Source organism: Chlorocebus sabaeus, chromosome 5 (assembly GCF_047675955.1).
Source record: "Chlorocebus sabaeus isolate Y175 chromosome 5, mChlSab1.0.hap1, whole genome shotgun sequence".
Lineage (NCBI taxonomy): Eukaryota > Metazoa > Chordata > Mammalia > Primates > Cercopithecidae > Chlorocebus > Chlorocebus sabaeus.
The window spans coordinates 85,629,305-85,651,290 of record NC_132908.1 but is presented as its reverse complement, the minus strand read 5'-3'; the positions used below and the strand labels follow the sequence as shown (position 1 = coordinate 85,651,290).

The 21,986-nt window shown below is 58.6% G+C and overlaps 1 long non-coding RNA gene across 2 annotated transcripts; it reads left to right on the top strand.

Annotated features, from left to right (window-relative positions):
• Nucleotides 1–201: 201 nt before the first annotated feature.
• Nucleotides 202–6,539, top strand: LOC103233467 (uncharacterized). Of its 2 annotated transcripts, XR_012093054.1 has the most exons (4): nucleotides 202–977; nucleotides 2,776–3,112; nucleotides 3,270–3,395; nucleotides 5,647–6,539. It is a non-coding gene; the product is annotated as an uncharacterized lncRNA (long non-coding RNA). The 2 variants fall into 2 exon arrangements; XR_497439.3 differs by lacking the exon at nucleotides 5,647–6,539 and having other exon boundaries at nucleotides 3,270–5,517.
• The last annotated feature ends 15,447 nt before the right edge of the window (nucleotides 6,540–21,986 follow it).

Sequence of the window (21,986 nt, the reverse complement as noted above, 5' to 3'; positions counted from 1 at the left end):
ATCTCGCCCGCGCAGGCTGAGGAGCCTTATCAGGCCCGCCCGGCTGTGCAGCTGCGTCCTCAAGGGCTCCCGCTGCCTCCCGCTGCCTGCTTTGTAATCAGAAGAGAAGTTGCTGCCTTGATATTTCCATTTTTATCTCTTTTATTTACTTCATTTTAATGTGTCTTTCAGGGAATATTTTCTTTGCAACAAGGCAAGGCTGTCGGTAGCTTACATCTTTCTGCGGCCCCAGCCCCTCGGCCAGGCTGAGGAAAAGGGGGTGAGGGGTGGCGGTCTGGGCTTCCCTAATCCCCAGCACCTCCCTTGCCCACCTCAGCCTCTCCCCCTTGGTCTCGGCCTCATCTGCTCTCTTCTCCTCTCTTCTCCTATCTTCCATCTCCTGCTTTCGTTCCCATCTGCTTCCAGCCCTTCCTGGCTGCCATTGAGGGGGTGCTCCCCAGTGATTCTCCCATCTGGATCCAGATCCAAGCCCCACAGCCTCTCTGGGCGGCCCCTGCTGCTCCCCATGCAGGCTCTTCTCGCTGGTCCCCCAGGATCCCAGCCCCAGCACAGCCCCCTCTGAGGCCTCCACTCCAAATGCCAGCTGGGTGCCCCGATAGTGGGGCCCAGGCACTTGGGACCTGGGTGTGAGGCTGAGCCGGGCTCAGCCAACACAGCCCACCCCAGTCGAGGAATGGGATGGTTTTGAGTGCGTCCACTATCTCTTCTGCTGCTGCCTGATCCTGAGAGAGACGCAGTTATATTCCTCTCAGAGGAGGAAACTGAGGTTCCAAGGGGGTTCTTGGTCACAGCCACCTTGGTTCTGCCATAGCTTGTGACGGAAAGCAGAACGCAGGATGGACGTGGCGCGTGACCTGCTCAGCCTCGCTGACCAAGTGCCTGGCCCATCTGCCGCCTTGCTGTGCTGCCCCTCCTGTGAGGCAGGGGTCAGAACACGCTCATGCAACAATTCCGCGAGACTGCGGCCAGCAAAGCAGGTGGGATGGGCAGGGGGCAGGAGCCCACACCGTGACCCCTGCTGAGCCCGGCTCTGTCCCCCAGCTCCTCTGCCCCCCGGTTCCTCTGTCCCCCCGGCTCCCTCTGTCCCCCCAGCTCCCTCTGTCCCCCCAGCTCCTCTGTCCCCCCGGCTCCTCTGTCCCCCCGGCTCCCTCTGTCCCCCCAGCTCCCTCTGTCCCCCCGGCTCCTCTATCCCCCCGGCTCCTCTATCCCCCTGGCTCCCTCTATCCCCCCAGCTCCCCCTGTCCCCCCAGCTCCCTCTGCCCCCCTGGCTCCTCTGTCCCCCTGGCTCCTCTGTCTCCCCGGCTCCCTGTGTCCCCCGGTTCCTCTGTCCCCCTGGCTCCCTCTATCCCCCCGGCTCCTCTGTCCCCCCAGCTCCCTCTGTCCCCCCAGCTCCTCTGTCCCCCCAGCTCCCTGTGTCCCCCGGTTCCTCTGTCCCCCCGGCTCCCTCTATCCCCCCGGCTCCCTCTGTCCCCCCGGCTCCCTCTGTCCCCCCGGCTCCCTGTGTCCCCCTGGCTCCTCTGTCCCCCGGCTCCTCTGTCCCCCCGGCTCCCTGTGTCCCCCTGGCTCCCTGTGTCCCCCGGTTCCTCTGTCCCCCTGGCTCCCTGTGTCCCCCGGCTCCCTCTGTCCCCCCGGCTCCTCTGTCCCCCCGGCTCCTCTGTTCCCCCGGTTCCTCTGTTCCCCCGGCTCCTCTGTCCCCCCGGCTCCCTGTGTCCCCCGGTTCCTCTGTCCCCCCAGCTCCTCTGTCCCCCTAGCTCCTCTGTCCCCCCGGCTCCTCTGTCCCCCCGGCTCCTCTGTCCCCCCAGCTCCCTCTGTCTCTCCAGCTCCTCTGTCCCCCCAGCTCCTCTGTCCCCCCAGCTCCCTCTGTCCCCCCAGCTCCCTCTGTCTCTCCAGCTCCTCTGTCCCCCCAGCTCCCTCTGTCCCCCCAGCTCCTCTGTCCCCCCAGCTCCTCTGTCCCCCTAGCTCCCTCTGTCTCTCCAGCTCCTCTGTCCCCCCAGCTCCCTCTGTCCCCCCAGCTCCTCTGTCCCCCCAGCTCCCTCTGTCCCCCCAGCTCCCTCTGTCTCTCCAGCTCCTCTGTCCCCCAGCTCCTCTGTCCCCCCAGCTCCCTCTGTCTCTCCAGCTCCTCTGTCCCCCCAGCTCCTCTGTCCCCCCAGCTCCTCTGTCCCCCCAGCTCCCTCTGTCCCCCCAGCTCCCTCTGTCTCTCCAGCTCCTCTGTCCCCCCAGCTCCTCTGTCCCCCCAGCTCCCTCTGTCCCCCCAGCTCCCTCTGTCTCTCCAGCTCCTCTGTCCCCCCAGCTCCTCTGTCCCCCCAGCTCCCTCTGTCCCTCCAGCTCCTCTGTCCCCCCAGCTCCTCTGTCCCCCCAGCTCCCTCTGTCCCCCCAGCTCCTCTGTCCCCCCAGCTCCTCTGTCCCCCCAGCTCCCTCTGTCCCCCCGGCTCCTCTGTCCCCCCAGCTCCCCAGTTTCATGTTGTTACTGGACACATCCTGAAACCCAGAGCCTGGAAATGTGACCTTCTTCAGAAAAAGGGTCTTTATGGGAAACTAAAGTGAGGGATCTTGAGAGGAGTCGTCCTAGGAGGGTGGGCCCTAAATCCAACGGCCAGTACCCTTAGAAGAGACGAGGGTGGAGCCAGACGCACAGGGAAGGCATCTGCGTGCGGACAGAGGCAGAGATGGGAGTGAGGGCCACGAGCCAGGGAGCCCCAGGAGCTGGACGAGGCAGGAAGGGCCCTGTCCCAGCACCTTCAGAGTAAGCCAGCGCTGCCCGCACCTGGATTTCAGGCTCCCATCTGCAGGCTGTGAGAGCCCCAACGTCCACTGTCACAGCCCCCAGAGTGTTGGTGCTTTGATCCTCAGCCAGAGAATACCCACGGACCCCTGCCTGGCTGCGGCCTCTTTTGGGCAGATGGCAGGACCCAATCCACTCTGAGTCTGCAGCCATGAACCTGGAATTTCCCCAGCGCAGAAATGAGGTGGAGCGCCAGCAGCTCAGGGGTGCCGGGAGCCGAGCACAGGAGCCCCCTGGGGTGCTGAGCCCAGGAAACCCGCAGCAGCTGGGCAGCGTGGTGCTCCCCAAGCCCATTCGGCCCCCACATCTCCAGGCCATGCTGTCCCTGAGGTGAGAGGCTGTGGCTTCAGATCTCAGCAGCCTGGATCCCCGAGTCACCCCGGGGAGGACTTGCCCGACTCACATGGAAGCCGTGGCTGTGTCAAGTGGGGGGTCTTGCCCCCCAACAGCAATCCCAGCCCGCCTGACCCACACATCCTCTCCTCAGTGATCCAGGCAAATGGAGTATGGAGCCCACCCCTGGGGGATGGGCAGGCCCAGTTCTCCATCTTCATAAACAGTGAGTGCTGACCAGAGGCCACACCAGGGCAGAAGCTGGATGGAGGCAGCTGAGGTGACTTTAAAAACTGGGACTCTGAGTATCTGTGGGGGCTGCATGTTGGTCAGGATTTGTTATTTTCCAGAATTCTCTCTGAAGAACAGGAGGTGCTGGAAGCTGGCAGGGCACCCATGTGGCTCTTGTCGTTAGAAGGAGAAAGGTCCAGGCTGGAAAGGGCCCCTCCCCACTCCCTGTAGGTGCTAAGGGTCTTGGTTGGGCCCTCTGTTCCCCACAAGGAAGCAGTGGGCGTGGGGTCACCTCCAACATTGCACTGGGGCTGCGGCACCCCTGGGCCACGCAGGAGGCACAGTGTGGGGCACTCTAGAGGCCTTGAGTGAGTCGGGTCTGGAGGAGGAGGGGGCACAGACAGAGGTGGGGGCAGCGGAGGAAGCCGCGGGTGTGGGAGAGGCCCCAGGCCAGGGACCGAGGTGCATGTGGGTGCAGGGGACATTTGCAGGCTGGGCCATCTGGAGGGACGGCGGACACGTGGCAGTAAGAGAGAAGACGGCGCGGTCTGCCTGGCGTCCGCTTTCTAGGTTGGTGCTGGGTGAGATGTGCTGCTCAGATCGTTCCTAGAAGCACAGAACACCCAGATGTTCCTTCAGGGTCTGTCTCACCTTCAGAGTCACCTTTCCCACAACCCTGTCCTTCCGGGAAAGATGGAGTCTAGTGACTGAGGAAGGCTGGACCGTGCAGGCCTCCCCACAGTGCCAGCCGAATAGGCCCCTTGTGTGCCAGATCTTCCCGCGGGTCACACGGCCCCGTGGGGCCTGCACCACACGTCAGCCCTACCCGCTTCCCTTCACACGCGCTGGTCCTAAACACCTTCACACCCATATCCGGTCCCAATTCTGCTTCCAGAGACATCCGAACATGTGGTACCGTTTCATGAGAAACCCAAATCTCTCGCAACAGTGGGATTCCTTCCCCATCCCCACGCCTCACGCTCTTGTCCTCACGTGTTCTATGACTCAGACCCCACGAAGCTCATGGTGCTGGACACGCACGCGTGCAGATTTGCCGTTTAAAAGAGATGACGAGGAGAAGACAGGCGCCTTGCTCACCTGCACGGTCACACGTGGGCTGTGCCCCCCTGCCCTTCCGCGAGTTCCTTACCTTGTGCAGATCACGCAGCTTTAGCACGTTTTGTCATGCGGCTCTTAGGACGGCAAATTTTCTCAGTTTCGTTTACTTCAAAGCACTTTTATTTCACCTTCACCTTCACTCTGAGGATTTCTTGCTGGATTTGGAGCCGTGGGGCGGCTCCTTGCTTTCATTCCTCTGCCCTCTGCCCTCTGCCCTCTGCCCTCCGCCCTCCGCCCTCCGCCCTCTGCCCTCTGGTTTTTGATGAGGAGGCACCAGCATTCAGCACCTCTGGCCGCCCTTTTCTCCGGCTTCTTCCAAATTGTCTTCAGTTTTCAGCAGTTTGACTGTGCTGTGCCTACATGTGAGTTTCTGTTTATCCTGTTTGAAGTTAGCCGAACTTCTTGTGTCTATAAATTGATGCTTTTCACTACGTCCAGGGAAGTTTAGGCTGTTATTTCTCTAAATAATGTGTTTGTGCTCCAATCTCTCTCTCCTCCCATTCGGAGACTCCAATTACACATGAAGTTGGCAATTTTACATTGTTCTGTAAATGGCTTGGCTCTGTCTCTCTCTTTTAGTGTTTTTAAAATTTCTGTTATTTAGATGATGACCACTGCTCTGTCTTCAAGTTCATTAATCTTTTATTCTATAATTGCAATATGTTGTTAAGCCTATCCAGTGTAATTAGTTTTATTTTGTTTTGAGACAGGGTCTCACTCTGTTGCCCAGGCCGGAGTGCAGTGGTGCAGTCACGGTTTGCTGAAGCCTCATCCTCCCAGGCTCAAGTGATCCTCCCACCTCAGCCTCCAGAGTAGCTGGGACTACAGGCACCTGCTACCACACCCAGCTAATTTAAAAATTTTTAGTAGATATAAGATCTCGTTATATTGTCCAGGCTGGTCTCAAACTCCTAGGCTCAAATGTTCCTCCTGCCTGGGCCTCCCAAAGTACTGGGACTACAGGTATGAGCCACCATGCCTGGCCCAATGAATTTTTTATTTCGGGTATTATACTTTTTAGTTCTAGGATTTCTATTTGTTTCTTTTATTCTGTGAAGCCCTGTCTGTTCACCCATTGTGATCACATTTTTTGCTAAGCAGTTGATCACATTTCTTTTGGGGTGAGGGCTGGGATTTATTTATTTATTTATTTTGATATAGGATCTTGTTCTGCTACTCAGGTTGGAGTATAATCCCATGATCACAGCTCACTGTGGCCTCGACCTTTCAGGCTCAGTCGATACTCCCACCTTCACTTTGGCCTTCCAAGTAGCTGGGATCATAGGCACATGCGCCACCACCACCACCACCGCCACCACCACCACCATCACCAACATCGTCACCATCGTCACCACCACCACCACCATCGCCACCACCACCACCATCGCCACCATCGCCACCATGTCACCATCACCACCATACCTGGCAGTTGAGCACATTTCTTTTTTTCTTTTTTTTTCTTTTGGAGACAGAGTCTCGCTCTGTCGCCCAGGCTGGAGTGCAGTGGTGCGATCTCAGCTCACTGCAAGCTCCGCCTCCCGGGTTCAAGCCATTCTCCTGCCTCAGCCTCCAGAGTAGCTGGGATTCCAGGTGCCCACCACCACCACGCCTGGCTAATTTTTGTATTTTTAGTAGAGACGGGATTTCACCATGTTGGCCAGGCTGGTCTTGAACTCCTGACCTCAAGTGATCCACCCACCTCGGCCTCCCAAAGTACTGGGATCACAGGCGTGAGCCACCGTGCCCGGCCAGTTGAGCCCATTTCTAACAGCTTTAAAGTTCTTGTTTGCTAACGTTGGCATCTGAGTGTCTACTACGAGTAACTATTTTTTCTGTTGACTGTGGGCTCTGCGTTCCTGTTTTCCTGTGTGCCCAGTAGTGTGTATGTTGAGTATGGGGATGATGCGCTGTGGACATTTCGGATTCTTCTTCTTCCTTTGAAGAGTCTTGCTTTTTCCATCTTTTCCTGCCTTCTCTGGTGTTAACTATATAAAATGCTCAGTCCTCCTCCCCACATCAACTTCTTTTCATAATCTTCTCTTTGTCTTTGGTTCTCCGGAGTTTGAACATGATGTGCCTGGGTGTGGGTTTTCGTGGTTGCCGATACTGTTGCTGTGTTATCCTGTGTGGCATTCCCAAGCTTCCCAGATCTGTGGCTTGGTGGTTGCCCCAGGCCCAGCCTCCCACCAGCCCCTGCAGCCCTGGCCAGGCTGGGATCCAATGCCCTGGAGGGTGGTGTGTGTGGCAGCCCAGATCAGTCACCCGTAGGCACCAGCACGGGTGGCTGAGAAGTGCTGCCTTGGCTCAATCCCAAAACCCATATTATTGGCCCAATCTGGTGTGACCAGCTTCTCATCCAAGCCACCTGAGTGAGACTAATATGAATGGCTCCAGGCCAGGAGCCCAGAAGACAGGCAAAGAGGGGCAGGAGGCTTACCCACCATGGCTGGACTCATGTAGAAGGGCTGCACCTGCCAAGATCTAGAGCCCCGTCTCGAGGGTCAAATTCCTACACCACCCTCAGTCCCCACAGGCGCTGGCTCCGGGAAGCCCAAGGGGATATGTCCCCACCCAAGGCTGTGGGGCCCAAGAGGTTTCCCTTACGAGTTGAATGGGGCCCCCCACCAATTTACAAGTTGAAGTTCTAGCCCCCCAACAACACAGACGATGGCCTTCCTGGGAAACAGGGTCTTTGCCGATGATCAAGGTGAGATCACCAGGGTGAGCCCTCACCCCACAGGACTAGTTTCCTTCTAGAAAGGTCGGGTGTGGACACTGAGATGTGCATGCAGGGAGAACGCTGTGTGAAGATGGAGGCAGAGACCGTGGTGATGCGCCCACAAGCCTGGGCACACCAGAGACTGTGCCCATTCCCCAGAACCTGGAGAGGGGCCTGGAGCAGACGCCCCCCACCCCCACCAACAGCACCCCAGAAGGAACCGGCCCTGCAGACAGCTTGGTCTCAGAGCTGTGGGAGAACAAATCCTTGCTGCTGAAGCTCCTGGTCTGTGGTGATTTCTCACGGCAGCCCCAGGAGACTCCCACACCAGCCATCAGCGCAAACTCCAGCCGTCACCAGGGGGTGGCACAGGGTCCCAGAGCCCTCCCCCCGAGACCAGGGGCTGCTCCTTTTGTTGGTGGCTAAAAGAGGTGAGGGGCTGGGTGAGCAGGATGGGGCTGGGGTCCCCAGGGATCTCCAAGGCTGCAGTGTCACCCTGTGCCCGAGGGCCATCCCTCAGCCCTCCCAGTACCCGTAGGCCAGCCTTTGTCAGGCTGCGGGAGGTGGCTGGTCCCTGAGGGGGACACAAATCCATTTAGCAGATCGTGACCAGCATTTTTTTAGTGAGAGAATAAAATGGAAAGTGTGGGTGCTGAGAGGCACAGGCCCCAGGACGAGATGCCCCCTGTACCCCAGAGAGACTGTGTGTGCCTGGATGCCGTGCACTGGGTCTGGGAAGAGGGAAACAAGGTCCCTTCTCAGACAGCTGCTCACTCCGGAGCCCTGGACGCGGGGCTTTCCACACCGAGCCAGTCTCCAGCTGTCTGTGGATGACCACGGGGAGCCCTACGATTTAGCCTGACTAAATTGAGTCACTGCAGACCCCGGGAGCCCAGGACGGTCCTGCAGCTGCCCCCACTTCAGCGCCAGTCTCGGGGTCAGGCCGCCCGTGCTTCTTACTGACCGGCTATAACCCAGGCTCTGTGAGTCCCGTCCCCCAGTCTGGTGTGTGCTAGGCCAGCTCACAGGACTCAGAAACACTTACACATACGGGTTCGGCCGGGCGCGGTGGCTCACGCCTGTAATCCCAGCACTTTGGGAGGCCGAGGCGGGCGGATCACAAGGTCAGGAGATCGAGACCATGGTGAAACCCCGTCTCTACTAAAAATAGAAAAAACTAGCCGGGCGCAGTGGCGGGCGCCTGTAGTCCCAGCTACTGGGGAGGCTGAGGCAGGAGAATGGCGTGAACCCGGGAGGCGGAGCTTGCAGTGAGCCGAGATTGCGCCACTGCACTCCAGCGTGGGCAACAGAGCGAGACTCCGTCTCAAAAAAAAAAACAAAAAAACAAAAAAACATACGGGTTCATTATAGAGGATGTTACGAAGGACTCACAGGAAGGGGTCCGTAGGGCGGGGTCCAGAAGCTTCCGGAGCACAGGAGCCCTGTCCCCACTGAGCGGGAGTGGCTGCCCTCACGGCACTGATGCGTTTCCACCCTGGACGCTCCCAGATCCCGTCTTCTGTCTTTTAGGGATTTCTTCCGAGGCTTCGTCACATAAGCACGACCCCGATGACCTCAGCCTCCCACCCTCTTCTTCCCGGGGCTGGGGCTACAGTCCCAGGCTTCTAATCCTAAGGGGGGCTCATCTGGTGTGCAGCCCCCACCCAGGAGCCCTCACAGGTGCCTCAGTAGAACTAAAGATGCTCCTGGCATCCCGGAAAGGCTGAGGGTTAGGAGCTCCATGTCAGGAACTGCGGCAGAGGCCAAATGTATGTTTCCTATGACACCGAGTTTGTGACTGTGAACGTCCCACAGCGACCCGGCAGAACAGACAAACAAAGCGAGGGGACGTCTCCTCAAGCAGCGCCGTGCAGTGCGAACACAGGAGCACGAGCCTCACCCCCGGCACGAAACAGAACTCAGAGGCAAGGAGGCGAAAGAGGCATCGGGTCCCGGCCACAGGCAGGCAACGCTGTGCTGAGGAAGGGAAACGTGCTGAGGCCTAAAACGACGGAGAAAGCAGAGATGTGATCGCAGCTCGAGCCGGGACTGAAGCTGCCTCCTGGGGCAGCCGTGGAGGACACAGGGGCTCAGGGCATCCCACCTGCTCTGTTTCCTGCTGCCCCAAGGGTGTGGGCACTTCATAGTTAAAAGGTAAAAGAAATGCTACAAGAAATAAAAATAGAGGCCATGGCACTTCTCCAAGGGGAAGGGGAAGGGCTGCTCTCCACCACGTGTGAGCGAGAACAGATGCCACATTCATGCACGCAAAAATCACATAGACTTGGCCGGGTGCGGTGGCTCAAGCCTGTAATCCCAGCACTTCGGGAGGCCGAGGCGGGCGGATCACAAGGTCAGGAGATGGAAACCATCCTGGCTAACACGGTGAAACCCCGTCTCTACTAAAAATACAAAAAAAATTAGCCAGGCGAGGTGGCGGGCGCCTGTAGTCCCAGCTACTCGGGAGACTGAGGCAGGAGAATGGCGGGAACCCGGGAGGCGGAGCTTGCAGTGAGCTGAGATCGCGCCACCGCACTCCAGCCTGGGCGACAGAGCGAGACTCCGTCTCAAAAACAAACAAACAAAAAAAGAAATTGCAGAGAGTCTCGTGCGTCTAAGTGGCACAGGTGTGCCATTTGCAGAACAAACAGGAGCACATGAATGTTGTGAGGGAGAGAAAATGCCTTCCTCACTGTAGGCTGTGCTCAGAAAGGCCGCAGACCTGGGCAGATTTCAGTGCAAACACTAGGACAACTGGTTTCTTCTGATCCCCATTTGAGGGATGGGCAAACTGAGGCTTGCCAGGGGTGGGGGACAGCCAGGGGTCCCCAGCCAGGCCTCAAACCTGGGTTTCTGTTGGGGGAGCCCTGGCCCCAAGTCCCTCGAAAAACCCGACTGTGGCCTTAGGGCCGCCCAGCTCGAGGCCCCGATTGCCTCGGGGAGGCCTTGTCTGGGTCCCACAGCTCAGCCCCTTGGGGGCTGGGGTCATGGGCGCCTGGCACACAGAGGAGCCCTGGGTTCCAATTCTGGTGCTGCCTTTTCCTGCCTGGGAGACCCTGGCCCTCAGTGACTTCATCCGTCCCATGGGAGAAGGGAGTGGCGCCTATGCCACCGCCCAGCCCTGGTGCCAAGGCAAAACCCCCAGGACAGGAGTTGAGGGAGGTGGGCGGTAGACAGGCCCCTTGGGCTTTGCCGGCCTGGAAGCAGGTTTCCCACCTGTCCAGCAAGGGCTGAACCTGCCTCAGTGTCAGTGCTCTCCACCCCCAGGACTCTAGACAGGCCCGGTTCCTCCTCAGCCATCAAGACTCCTGGTCCCGGGACCCTCTTGGCCATCCCTGGAGCTGAACAGGTGCTGACCGCAGGGAAGCCTCGTGCACAGGTGCCTGGGGGGCACCCTAAGGGTCAGGGGCAGGGCCGACTGACTCCAGGGAACCTGTTTTCTCATCCGCCGGATGGTCCTGTTGCTCCTTCCCTGGCTACAGCCAGATTCCAGCTCCTCCCAGCCACCAGCCACACCCTGTCCCCTGTCCAGCCCCAACCTCAGACTCCAAAACCACAGCCTCCTCACTGGGCCCCTGGTTCTGGCTCTCACAGAAGGGAAGGAGGAGAAAGAAAGGGAGGGAGGAGGGAGGAGAAAGAGAGGGGAAGAAGGGAGGAGGGAGGAGGGGAGAGGGAGGGAGAGAAGAAGGGGGAGGGAGGAGGGAGGGAGGAAGGAGGGAAGAGGGAAGGAGGAGGGAGGAGAAAGAGGAGAGAAGGGAGGAGGGAGGAAGGAGGGGAGGAGGCAGGGAGGAGGGAAGAAGGAGAGATGAGGAGGGAGGGAGGACAGAGGAAGAAGGAGGAGGGAAGAAAGAGGAGAGAGGGAGGAGGGAGGAAGAGAGAGGGAGGAGGGAGAGGCATCTGCTTTGTTTCCTCTCCACCCCTTCTGGAAATAAGAGCAGTAAGGACGTCTGTTACATGAAGCGGACGGAACAGGCCCTCATGTGAACCCCAAAGCAAGCTGCAAACATATCGTTTCATCCCAGCCATGTGTTGGGATGGAGGGGAAGGAGTCCTGGGGCCCCTGGGGACGGTGCTCCCAGCAGGGGGAAGCAGGTGCTGAGGCTGTGAGGCAGCCACCGTGATGCCAGTGTCTCCACCCAGAGTGGACCGGCTCCTGCCCAACTGCAGCCCCAGGCTGGCCTCTGAGCAGAGGCTCACGGCAAAGGGTTCCAGCTGGTGAGCCTGGCTCTTGTGGGGGCCCCAGGACACTCCTCCCGCTGGGTGGGGCAGGAGCCAGCCTGTTCCAGAGGATCTTGGGACTGGGAGGGGCTGAGGAATGAGAGGGGGACAGCGAGGCAGGCAGCAGGTGCCGCTCCTAACAGCCCTGACCGGCTGCCGGCCTCCTCTGAAACCCGGGGCGCATCTGTGCTCATCAGTTGGCCGACAGATGGGCCCCGGCTTAATATTTTTGGATTCGGTTAGATTCGGGGGCTGATGTGAACCCAGAGCGCAGGTGTGAGAGCAAAACAGCCCCGGGCGGTGGGGGTGGGGAAGCCGCAGGCGGCAGAGGGAACAAGGCTCTCGTGCTCGAGGCCCGGAGCCCACCCAGGCAGCTGATGGGACACACTCCGGGTGTCCCCGGGGGAGGAGCACCTCGGGGTGGCTGGAGATTTGGGTAGAAGCCTCTGGAAGGGGCGCCTGACACTGTGACCCCTGCCCCCAGTTCACCACGGCCGTGATAAGGAGGTAGCCTGGCTGGGCCATGGGAGATAAACTCAGAGGAAGGCCAAGCAGGCCGGGCAACTGCCTCTGTGACAGCAGGAACGCTCCCAGCCCCCTGCCCAGTATCTCTCGGGCCACCTTGGGCAGCCTGGGGAAGTTCCCAGGCACGGAGATGGGCTGCCGGATGTGGATTTGTGTGCAGACTCAGAGCCCCAACCCCTCCCTGCAGAGGTAATGACCCCGGGGGTGGGATGCAGAGGTGGCCCAGGAAGACGTCCCCAAGGCCACCCAGCCGTCAGCAGCAGTCCCAGCCCATCCCCTGCCCTCCCGGCCCGGGTTGCTTTCTGAAGAGAACAACTGACTTTCTCTCACGATACCCTATTATCCCTGCAGGATGGTGGGGAGACTGAGGCCCAGGCGGCCAGGGAGCCCCACATCACAGACACAGTGGGCCCAGGGAGAAGCCACGCATCTCGCCAGGATGCGGAGGCCGCGCCCCCCAGGATCTATGAGGCCACCATGTGCCTTGGGACCCAGTTGTTTGGGCAGCCTGGGGGATCCCAGTCGCCCGCATAGCCAGCTGTGTGTTTAGCTTTGGTCACAGCCTGGAGTCTGGAGTCTTGGAAAAGCAAATTCCTGCCCTCCGGTTCCAGTCTGTCCAGAAAGAAAAGACTCGGCATTTACAAACAAACAAACAAACACACAACACGCCCCCCAACGCCCATGTGTGATCAGGCAAGTGCTGTGTGGGTCACGTCGGGCTTCCTGGGCCCATCACAGGGGGCACTGTTCACTCAGACCTTCTACAAACACGTACAAAGCACCTACCGTGTGCCTGGTACAGTTCTAGGCACTGGGGACACGAAAGAAACACAGACCCCAGCCCTGTGTTCAGATAAACGAGTATTTGCGGAGGAAGGAGCTGCTACAGGGACCAGGACTGCTACGTTGTATTCATTTATTTTTTGAGACAGAGTCTTACTCTGTTGCCCAGGCTAGAGTGCAGTGGGCAGCCTGCTACAGGGACCAGGACTGCTACGTTGTATTCATTGCAGAGGATCTCAGCTCACTGCAACCTCTGCCTCCCAGGTTCAAGTGATTCTCGCACCTCAGCCTCCTGAGTAGTTGGGATTACAGGTGCGAGCCACCACGCCCAGCTAATTTTTGTATCTTTAGTAGAAACAGGGTTGCGCCACGTTGGCCAGGCTGGTCTCAATCGCCTGAACTCAGATGATCTGTCCACCTTGGCCTCTTAAAGTGCTGGGATTACAAGCGTGAGCCACCTTGCCCAGCCGCTGCTGCATTTTAGAGCAAAAATGGAGATTTTCAGGGCAAATGTAGAAGTGAGCCTCTTCCGCACTCCTCAGAACAGCCAGGCAAGGAGCACCATGAGTTGGCCGCAGCCCCTAGGCAGGTACAGCTGAGGGTCCCCATCGTAGTGAGGGGACACAGGGCTCCCAGCCAGCTGCCGTCCCCATCCCTCGAAGCTAGGCAGGGGAGAGGGGCAGCCCCAGGTGGAGGGAAAGTGGGAAGGATCCATGCAGTTCCCCAAGGAGGCTCCTCAGAGAAGAGGTGCACCTGCGGTTCCACCCAGGAAGAGGAGGGCTCCTCCACTCTGCAGCTGTGAACTTGCCCCAGGCCTCGGTTGCAAGAAGCTCTCCTACTTTACTGGGTCTAGCGGAGCTGCCTGAGGCCCTCCCCAGGACAAGCCCCCTCATCACCATTCTAAGCCTGCTGTCCACACCTGCGGGGGTTGCTGTCCTGTCACCCCAACCTGAGCACCCAGAGCACAGGTACTGTCACCGAGGCACACACTCAGGGGCCCCATCCGCCCCGCAGCACAGCACGCAGCCTCCTGCCGACTCCAGCTGGGCCCAGCAGCGTTCCGGCCCCACTCAGCCTGGGGGAAGCTCTGCCCTTCCTTCCATGGCCACAGCTACCTTTGTTCCCTCTGGGCCCTCGTGTTTAGCCCCCTGAAAGGCAGGGACCCCACAGAACCTTCCCAGCTCCCTGGCAACCAGGCACGGCCGTGAGACCCGGCCTAGCCAGTCAGCTGAAAGGGGAGAACTGCATGAGGTTTCTGGAAAAGATTTTCCTCCCTGGCTCTTTCTCTTCCTTCCCTGAACACTGTGGTCGGAAGCTGTGACTCTTGGAGCTGCAGCGCCCATCCGGGAACCAGGAGGCAACAGGTCCAGCAGAGGCCACAACAGGGCGTGAGAGGGAGCGGGCTGGGGTCCCTGACGACGTCGCTGAGTCGCACCCAGTCCAGAGCCTTAGGACAGGCCCCATGCAGGCCTGTGTTTTTCCATTTGAAGCTGGAGAGGGTTCCCCACAGTGCCCCTGTCTGCCGCTGCTGCGCTGGGCCACCTCCCAGGGCTTCACACCCCAAATCACCCACTACCATGACTGAGGAGGGGTGACTACAGCTGGGAGTGGTGGGGTTGTGAGGGAGGGGCTTCCGTACGGAACCATCAGGAAGGCCCAGCTGTGGAGAGGGCATAGGAGGGCAGCTCGCTCAGGGCGGTGGAGAGGGCACAGGAGGGCAGTTCGCTCAGGGCTGTGGAGAGGGCACGGGAGGGCAGTTCGCTCAGGGCTGTGAGGGCTGAACCTGACTTAGCCTTCAGTTGATGGGACATGGGGAGCCAGTGCTTGTTCTAGCGGGAGGAATCCCATGAGTCCAGGGCAGATCCCCAGGGCCCCAGGGGTCTCTCAGGGTCTCTGGAAGGAGCTGCCATGGGCTGAGAGAGAAGAGCCAGGAATTCTGAGGCTTCTGTGTGGCCAGGAGGGTCCCCTGCCAAGATGACCCTGTGAGCCGCTGTCTGGTTTACCACGCAGGGCCGCAGGTGAGCACCTGGCTCTTCCCCAACCAGGGATAGGGCTAACCGGGAAGAGGGTAGTTACCTGACGCTGCCAAGGCTGCAGATGCACACACCCATCGGGCTGGCACCAGGCCCAAGCCCCTCAGGTGCCCCCACGGCCTCCTTAAGGCCAGGGCAGCTGGCATGGTCTCGCCCCACCTGACAGATGGCAGGACGGGCAGCAGCCAACAAGGGGCTGGCAGGACTCAAGTCTGACCCCCGCAGACACCCCTGGGGGCCCCACCAGGCAGCGCCCCCACTTGAAGGCAGCGCAGCCAGGAGAGGGGCCATATGGCCCCGGCTCCCAGCTCCCACGGAGGCCGCATCTCCCAGCTGCTCTGTGCTGAAAACATTTACATCCAACTACGTCCCAGTGCGCCATGTTTTTGCCTCAAGCCAGCCTGGGAGTCTGTCGTTGCCACCTGGGAGGTCCCGGTGCCCAGATAGGGAGGGCCTTGACGTCCAGGACCCTGCGACTGAATCCACAGTGGCTCCGAGACGCTGGCCGGGACTTTGAGACGCTGGCCGGGGCTTCGAGATGCTGACCGGGGCCCCGGGGCAGGAGGAGCTTTGCACGTGCGGCTGAGCCTTCGGGGAGTGCCCCTCCCAGAACTTGACGCAAGCCTGGGTGGTGAGGGCTGCCCCGTGTTGCCTCTCCCCTTGAGGCCCTCCCAACCCTGCAGTCGCGCCTCACCCCTCCTACCTGCATGGCTTCGCCCCCCCATCTCATGGTCTGTTTTGCTGTCTGTCCCTGGTGGTGGGGTCAGACCCCCAGCCTTGTACAGGGACCAGCAGCCAGCTCCCAGCAGGCCTGCAGGACATGCATGTGCCATGCACGAGGCACTGAGTGGACGGGAAGGGGATTGTGAGGAGCCAGGAGCTCCCGTTGCCCTGTGTGGAGCTGAGTGGGTGGGAAGGGGCCTCTGGGAGCTTCCGTTGTGGAGTGGGACTGTCACCCAGGGCTGACCCCCGGCTTCCCATCCGCAATATGGGACCAGAGGGTAAGAGCAGGCTTGTGCCCCTGTTGCCCTGATGCAAAGGCCTGTAGCCCAGGGCCGGCAACCACAGAAACGTGTTCTCGCAGCTCCGGAGTCCATGGTCTGAATCCAGATGTCGGCAGGGCCATCCCCACTGAAGGCTCCAGGGAGGGACTTTGCGATGGGGTCAGTTCTGCCTCACAGATTCCCGTGGGGAGGTCCCGATGGGACCTCAGAATGTGACTGTATTTGGAATCAGGGTCTTTCAATAGAGAATTAAGTTAAACAGAGGCCAGCAGAGGGGCCTAACCCAGTCCAACAGGCGTCCCTATAAGAGGAGGAAGCTTGGACTTACAGCGGGGCATGGTGGCTCACACCTGCCATCCCAGCACTGTGGGAGGCAGAGGCAGGCAGATCACCTGAGGTCAGGAGTTTGAGACCAGCCTGGCCAACATAGTGAAACCTCGTCTCTATTGAAAATACAAAAATTAGCTGGGCGTGGTGGCAGGCACCTATGATCGAAGCTACTCGGGAGGCTGAGGCAGGAGAATTGCTTGAACCCGGGAGGCAGAGCTTGCAGTAAGCCGAGATCATGCCACTGCACTCCAGCCTGGGTGACAGAGCAAGACTCCATCAAACAAAAAAGAAAGAAAGAAAGAAAGAAAAAGAAAAGAGAAAACAAAATAAAAGCTGGACTTACAGAGCCACCAAGGGCGCGTGCACATGGGCAAGGCCACCCATGGAGGCGGCTGTCGGCAAAGACAAGGACACGGACCTGGAAGAAACCAAGCTCACTAACACCTTGGTCTCGACCTCCAGCCTCCAGAATGGTGCGAAAGCCGGTTTCTGCCGCCGACACCCGTGCGTGGTGTGCTGTTCCGGCCGCCCTGCCTCTTACGCCCCTGGCGGCTGCTGGCAATCGTGGCATTCCTGGGCTTGGGGCAGCATCGCTCCAGCCTCTGCCTCTGTCCTCAGAAAACTTCAGCATCCATGTACCCAGGGTGTCTTGATGGCCCCAGCCCCAACCCAAAACCCAGACCAGCTGCCCGCCGTCCGTGGCCACGGGCCACCGTGCTCATGAAAAGCTTGTTACTCTCTCTCATGGCACCTGCCGACCGATACAGCTAAACCCAGGGGAAGATGAGCTGGATGCTGAGCCCCGGGCCACAGCCACACTCCCGCCTCCCTCCCTGCTCTGTCCACACAGGCTCGGTGGCCTGGGGACGTTCCAGACACTTGCTGGGCCTCTGTTTCCTCATTTCTTAAATGAAATGTGGGATCATTTCCAAGCTCCCTTCTCTGGTGCTTTAAGAAAAATGGCCATGGCCAGGTGTGGTGGCTCACACCTGTAATCCCAGCACTTTGGGAGGCCAAAGCGGTGGATCACAAGGTCAGGAGTTTGAAACCAGCCTGGCCAACATGGTGAAACCCTACCTCTACTAAAAATACAAAAATTAGCCAGGCGTGGTGGTGGGTGTCTGTAGTCCCAGTTACTCGGGAGGCTAAGGCAGGGAAACTGGTTGAACCTGGGGGGCGGAGGTTGCAGTGAGCTGAGATCGCACCACTGCACTCCAGCCTGGGCAACAGAGTGAGACTCTGTCTAAAAAAAAAAAAAAAAAAAAAAGGCCGGGCGCGGCGGCTCAAGCCTGTAATCCCAGCACTTTGGGAGGCCGAGACGGGCGGATCACGAGGTCAGGAGATCGAGACCATCCTGGCTAATATGGTGAAACCCCGTCTCTACTAAAAAATACAAAAAACTAGCCGGGCAAGGTGGCAGGCGCCTGTAGTCCCAGCTACTCGGGAGGCTGAGGCAGGAGAATGGCGTAAACCCGGGAGGCGGAGCTTGCAGTGAGCTGAGATCCGGCCACAGCACTCCAGCCTGGGCGACAGAGCGAGACTCTGTCTCAAAAAAAAAAAAAAAAAAAAGAAAGGAAGGAAGGAAGGGGAAGAGAAGAGAAAAGAAAAGAAAAGAAAAAAATGAATGGCCGAAAGTTCCATGTGTCTCTGTCTCTGCAGTGCTGGGGCCCCGGTCCTGCCCAGACCACCGCTGGGCCCTGACCATGCCTGCCTCGTCTGCCTCACTGCTTAAACACCAGCACTTGCTACCCTGAGCTGTGTGGCGCACTGGCCACCCCGAGGCTACTGTGCTGTGAGGAAGGATGGCTACAGCAGGAGGCCACAGGAGGTACTGCCTGCTGGTCCTGCCCTAGCTGTGAGTCTCCAGACACCGGAGCAGAAAGAAGACACGCCAGGTTCCCTGCCAGACTCCCGACCCCCAAGTGCGTGACCCTCACACACGCTGGCTGCTTCACAGTTTGGGGTTTGTGATCCATTGACAGGAGACAGAACACCTGTGAACTCAGCCTTCTGTGGCTCCCTTGGGCGTGGAGAACGGGGCAGCCACCCTGGAGACCACGGAGGAAGCAAAACAGGAACTTTAAAGGAAGTTGGGCCAAGGAGAGTGATGTGGCACGTTACTGGGGAGAGCTGCGTTCTCCAGGTCCACCCGCTTTCTTCATGTATTAATTCAGGATTTGCTGAGTGTCTATTTGCCATTTGCTGTTTGGGCTCTGGGACTGCAGCAGGAAATACGACAGACAGAAACGCAGCTGAGCTGACAGCGTCAGCACCCCTTGGTATTTACCCAGACGAATTGGAAACTTGTGTTCACACAAAAACCTGCACACCGGTGTTAAAGCAGCTTGTTCACAATTGCCGATGCCGAAACACGGAAGCAACCAAGATGCCCTTCAGTGAGTGAAAAGAAGTGAGCTGCTAGGCCTTGAAAAGACACAAAGGGGCCGGGCACAGTGGCTCACTCCTGTAATCCCTGCACTTTGGGAGGCTGAGGCGGGCGGATCACTTGAGGTTGTGAGTTCGAGACCAGCCTGGCCAACATAGAGAAACCCCCATCTCTACTAAAGAATACAAAAATTAACCGGGCGTGGTGTTGGGCACCTGTAATCCCAGCTGCTAGGGAAGCTGAGGCAGGAGAATTGCTTGAACCCAGGAGGCAGAGGTTGCAGTGAGCCGAGATCATGCCATTGCACTCCAGGCTGGGCGATAATGTGAGACACCATCTCAAAAAAAAAAAAAAAAAAAAGAAAGAAAGAAAAAGAAAAGCACGAAAAGAAAAGAAAGAAAAGACATGAAGACATGGAGGGACCGTAAATGCACACCGCTGAGTGAAAGCAGCCTGTCTCTAAGGACTACACGCTGTAGGGGTCCGACTCTGACATCCAGGAAAGGGCAGAACTGTGCAGACAGCACAAAGATCAGCAATGCCAGGGGCTGGGGAGAGGGAGGGACGGAGGGATGTGGAGCAGCAGCACGAGGGACCTGGGGCAGTGAAACTGCTCTGTATGATACCACAACGGTGGGCCCACGTCAGGATACGTTCGTCCAACCATAGACTGCACAGCACCAGGTTGACCCTGAGGCCATGTGGCCTGTGGGTGATGACACTGCATCCGGGGGGTCGTGGCTATAACAAATGGCCGCTCTCGTGGGGATGCTGAGCTCCGGGGTACAGGGGAACCCTCTGTACTTCATGTTCAATTTTGCTGTGAACCTAAAGTTGCTTTAAAAAGTAAAATCTGTTTACACTTTGGGAGGCCGAGGCGGGCGGATCACGAGGTCAGGAGGCCAAGACCATCCTGGCTAACACGGTGAAACCCTGTCTCTACTAAAAAATACAAAAAAATTAGCCGGGTGTGGTGGCGGGTGCCTGTAGTCCCAGCTACTCAGGAGGCTGAGGCAGGAGAATGGCGTGAACCCAGTAGGCGGAGCTTGCAGTGAGCCGAGATCGCACCACTGCACTCCAGCCTGGGCGACACAGCGAGACTCTGTCTCAAAAAAATAAAAATAAAATATAAAAAATAAAATAAAATATGTTTAAAAGAAAGAAGGGAAGGAGGGAAGGAAGGAAAGAAGCAAGGAAGGAAGGAAGGAGGGAGGGAGGGAGGGAGGGAGGGAAGGAAGGAAGGGAGGGAGGGAAGGAGGGAGGGAGGGAGGGAGGGAGGGAGAGAAAAAGCTCATCTCCCTGGGGCTGACCTAGTGGGAGAGACAGGCAGTAAACAACATTTAGCACATCAGAGAGTGCCACCTGCCATTCAAGAAAATCAAAGCAGGGAGGGGCTGAAAAGCAGGGAGGGGCTATGGGGCTCAGGGGGCAGGCAGACCTCCACAAGGGGGTCCCAGAGGCAAGGGTCTGAGAGGCCCGGGGTGAGCCGTGGGCAGAGGTGGGAGTGGAGTGGGCTGTTCCGGGCTGTGGCTGGGACAGAGCGGCAGGAGGACCAGGAGCAGACAAGGGCTGAGACCCTCACTCAGAGCAGACCCCACGTCATACCCCTCCTGCAGCACATGCCTGAGAGACCCCCGGGCTCGTGGGTTTTGCTGAGTCATCCACAGCCTTCCTGGGGTTTCTGGGTGCCCCGGGAGCCTCAGATGCCCTGCTATGGACCCCAAGACCCCTTCCCCAGGGCCCAGCATCCAAACCCCCTGGGGTCTGGAGAGGAGGGGCTTCCAGGAGGAGCTGAGTAAGCAGAGGGAAGAGAGGAAGCAGGACTGGAGGGCTGGAGCAGGTCCCTGGACATGGCGGGGCGGTGGAGGTGGGAGCCCTGCCTGCAGGGCCAGCCTCCCTGGGTGCTGGATGTAAACCTCACACCCACCCGCTGTGACAGCAGGAGGCGGGGCAGGGGCCCGGCATGGAGCCCCCTGCCCTGAGCTGCCCGATGAGGGATTTCAGCCTGTTGGTCTTCCCTGCCCCCACTTCTCCTCCACGACCTTCGGCTTCCTCCCAAGGAGCCCCTACCCTCTCCGGCCGGCCAGGTTGGACCCCCTTAGATGGGTCAGGCCTGCAGGTGACAGCCAGGAAGGGGCTGGACCCTGGACCCACCCCCACGCCAAGCACCACAGACATGTGCTCCGAGCTCAGGTGACTGGAACCGCCAGGGAGGTCCCAGAGCCTCAGGGAAGTTCCTCCACCCACCCACGGGGAGAGAACCGTTGCAATGACAGGCACAGTGCCACCTCACCCTGGCTCCAAGCAGACCCGAGGACGACCTCGTCCCTCCAGATCCCCTCGGGGACAGTCGGAGCATACCCAGGACAGCCCCAGGTGCCACACACACAGGTCCTGGGTGGGCAAGGGTTTCTGACAAGCTCCCAGGGTTGGGAATCACGCTCTGAGAACCCGGACTCCCCACCCCGACCCCTCTCACTTTCCTCAGTGTCTGGAGTTGGGACTGAACACAGGCAGAGTGGGGGAAGCGTGTTTTAGGCCAGGGCACCCAAAGGTGCCTTGAAAGAATCTGATGTTTAAAATGCTTCCAGTTCAGTGAAGCAGACTCTGCTTGATCCATAAGCCTGTGTTATATCCTCTAAGCTTGTGTGTTTCTGAAAACAGTGTCAATAGAAACCTAACTATTAAAAAGCAATGAGGCTGGGTGCAGTGGCTCATGCCTGTCATCCCAGCACTTTGGGAGGCTGAGACAGCAGAATCGCTTCAGCCATGAGTTTGAGACCAGCCTGGGCAACATAATGAGGCCCCGTCTCTACAAAACATAAAAAATTAGCCAGGCATGGTGGCGGGCGCCTCTGGTCCCAGCTATTCCAGCGGCTGAGGCAGGAGATTTGCTTGAGCTCAGCGGGTGGAGGCTGCAGTGAGCCGAGGTCGCACCACCACACTCCAGCCTGGGCGACACAGCAAGACCCTGCCTCAGAATAAGTCAATAAATGATGGAAACAAACACAAAGTTTCTTTGTTTTGGATACAGGCCAGTTCGTCTTCCAGTTCACCTCTGAGGGACAGTTGCAGCAGGACGAGCTGCAGACAAAACTCCTCAGACACGAGTTAAAGAAGGAAGCGGTTTATTCGGCCAGGAGCGTCGGCGAGACGCCCGTCTCAAGAGCCGAGTTCCCAGGTGAGCAATTCCTGTCCCTTTTAAGGGCTCACAACTCTAAGGAGGTCTGCATGAGAGGGTCATGATCGATTGAGCAAGCAGGGGGTACGTGCCTGGGGGCTGCATGATCGGAACAGAACAGGACAGGGATTTTCACAGTGCTTTTCCATACAATGTAATCTACAGACAACGTAACCGATTAGGTCAGGGGTCGATCTTTAACTACCAGGCCCAGGGTGTGGCGCCGGGCTGTCTGCCTGTGGATTTCATTTCTGAAATGGATTCATTTCTGCCTTTTAGTTTTTACTTTTTCTTTCTTTGGAGGCAGAAATTGGGCATAAGATGATATGAGGGGTGGTCTCC